The sequence below is a fragment of the Nansenia antarctica genome (genome assembly GCF_963989245.1).
Source record: "Nansenia antarctica genome assembly, chromosome: 6".
NCBI classification, from domain to species: domain Eukaryota; kingdom Metazoa; phylum Chordata; class Actinopteri; order Argentiniformes; family Microstomatidae; genus Nansenia; species Nansenia antarctica.
The window spans coordinates 42,014,634-42,017,400 of record NC_137676.1 but is presented as its reverse complement, the minus strand read 5'-3'; positions in this window follow the sequence as shown (position 1 = coordinate 42,017,400).

The following is a 2,767-nucleotide window of genomic DNA, read 5'->3' as shown; positions in this document are numbered from 1 at the left end:
GAGCTCAAACTGTTTTTTGCTGTTGATTCTAGGGTGGAATTTCAGTTTTCATGGGACTGATTAAATTAAATGGTTTCTTTTAATGGTATAACCTACGCATTTGGGCTATGGAACAAGAAAACAGAAAAGTTGGACAGAGAACCAGAATTTTAATATGAACATAGTGTTTGACTCCAACGAAAACCATTTCTGGGAAGACCGCAATATCTTGAGACATCACTTACTTTTAAACGTGTATGTGCAATATTATTACCATGTTTCTACCTTGATTTGATATGGGATTTCTGTCATCTTATGATGATATACTGTTTATGATGATTCTTTTCAAAAGACCAAGTGAAAAGCAGACGTACTAACTGAAGAAGACGTCAATGTAATACATATAAATACATGCTGTAACATATAGCCCATATAACTATACAAATATAGCCAATTATAAGGAATGCTTATCTGAGATGAAAGGATAGGGGACAGGGAATACCCTGAACCACACTGACTGGGAGGTGTGGCTGAGAGAAGAGAGCAGCTTGTGATCAGTGTCAGGGACTCCCTCCTCTGGTGGATGTCGGACATACACACACACTACACACATCTACACACCAACCATAACCCTCCTCTGGTGGATGTAGGACACACACACACACACACACACACACACACACACACTACACACTTCTACACACCAACCATAACCCTTCCTCACAGAAAGCTAAATGTCTCAGAGAAATGAAAATGTAGACTCATTAACTAGAAAGGAAAACAACATGAGATTTATTTTTCACCACCGATATTCACATTGACACACAATCCTCCCTTTTTGTTCTGCTAATTTGAGTGCAATTACCAACACAAAATGACAAAGGTTAATAAATAAAACAGGATATTTACAGTTAAACTTCAAAATCAAATAGTACAGTGTCATTCCACCACAAGTTATGGTTTCATACCTAGGTCTACCTTATAACAAAAATGAACAGTTGTCAGTACAAACATAATTCTGTGCAAAAAAAGCATGTGAAATTCAAGGGGTTTCATTAATGATCGAGAACTTAAACCGAGCAGGTGAAGCAGTGATCTAGTATTTATGGGACCCTGTAGGTTCTCTTCGACACACTAATTCACTGAGACACAGTGAACACCTTGTGTCATTACCTTGATAATGCTTAACATAATCCAAATGAATGGAAATGTGAATATTAAAACACTAATTATTTACATTTGTAGTAGTAGTAGTAGTATCATTAGTGGCTGTATGATAGGAACTGAGAGTTATTGGGTGATATTCTTTTTTCAGATGTACACTAATACTTTCAATATTCAATATCTTCACTCTCTGCGTGGCAATAAACTCTTAGCAGGTGTGATTCTTTTCTCTTTTCTACCACAGACGTGTTAGTCGTCTGTGAGGGTCAGTACAGAAGAAGCAGTGAGAATTGTGGGGGCTTGGAGGTTGAGGGGGCGAGGGGTTAGCCTAGCTGGACAGTGGTCAGAGTATTTTCAGTTATGGCTTCTTTCAGGTCACTACTAAAGTGAGTCATGCAGTTCTAGAATGTGGCCAGTGTTGGCGGCCTGTGTTGTCGTCAGGAGTGGCCACATGAGAGGACACAGACTCCCAGGCTGACACACAGCTAGTCGGGGTACTCAGTGGAACCCTTAGCTACAAATAGCCAATGCCCGTTTGTGGCTGAAATATTGACCATGCTCTACAGACAGCAACGACTTTACCATTCGGCGTCCTTACAAGAAGACAAAGACAACTTTAACATCGGAGACTGTGGGTGCATGCTAAATAAACAACCAAGCCTCCTCCATTGGGTTGGGGTGTAGTAATTAAATGACGCACAAACACGTATACAAACTCACAGACGTGTGTTTACGATGACTCTGATCAGAACAACATCTCATCTTAAAACCCTCAAACTTTTTTTAGCGATCACAATTTGAGAAAAGTGTGAATCAAGTGCTGTAGAAATGCTATTCCCAATACCAGTCTTAGAACCATTTGCTTTTAAAAGTAAGGATTTGCAATCTGTAAATTAACTATGCAATTGTAAAAATTAAAGAAAATGTGAAAATATAAAAAGATTCCAGTTTATTTCACAATGTAATTACCACTAGTACCGTCAATAAATGTGTTTCGTAAAGCCCTAAAAACGTAACTATTATACGATTTGCATTCCAGACTGTCAAGCACAGGATTTCTCAAATCAGACTTGATAGAGGTCTAGGCCTAATGTTAAGATACAAGACCTGCGTGATTCCTATAATTTCCTCAACTGCTAATGACTCATTCAGTACATGACAAAGAGGCACAGATTGTCCTCTATTAGTCCACTATTCACATTCCTGTTGTGAATCACACGCTTCTATGTCTGTAACCCTGATCAAACACAGCCCTAAAGCTTTAGTTTACAGTATTCTCAACCAATGATCAATCAATCAATCCAATCCAACCACTAATAAAAACCATCTTCTCATCAGCTTCACATCGAACACATGGAACAAAGGACATCGATTCATAGACCTTATATAGAAAACCCCTCTCTTCTCAAAACAAACATCCCCCCCACAATGTCTCTTCCACATGAACCTTTAAGAATGAATTAAAGGGGAAGGGTAGGCAACCGTTAAGTTCCCTGGTCAAAGCGCAAGCTCTGTTAGACGACAGAGAGAGAGGGAGGGCGCAAGCAGAGAGCTCTCCCTGTGCTCAGAAGCAGGACTGAGGCATGGGGCATGGCCGGTGGTGACAGTGGCCTCTCCTGGCTCA